This window comes from Arachis duranensis, chromosome 6 (genome assembly GCF_000817695.3).
Source record: "Arachis duranensis cultivar V14167 chromosome 6, aradu.V14167.gnm2.J7QH, whole genome shotgun sequence".
NCBI lineage: Eukaryota > Viridiplantae > Streptophyta > Magnoliopsida > Fabales > Fabaceae > Arachis > Arachis duranensis.
In genome coordinates, this window is record NC_029777.3 from 27,914,956 (window position 1) to 27,915,254 (window position 299).

Here is a 299-nt window from a genome sequence, read left to right on the forward strand (position 1 = left end):
GCCTTCATGACACAAGCACATGGTTAGGGACAGCTTGATTTAGCCGCTTAGGCCTGGATTTGATTTCCTTGGGCCCTCCTATCCATTGATGCTCAAAGCCTTGGATCCTTTTTACCCTTGCCTTTTTGGTTTTAAGGGCTATTGGCTTTTTCTGCTTGCTTTTTCTTTTTCTTTCTATTTTTTTCGCCATTTTTTTCTTTTTTTATTTTTTTCGCAAGCTTTTTCTTTTTCACTGCTTTTTCTTGCTTCAAGAATCAATTTCATGATTTTTCAGATCATCAATAACATTTCTCTTTGTT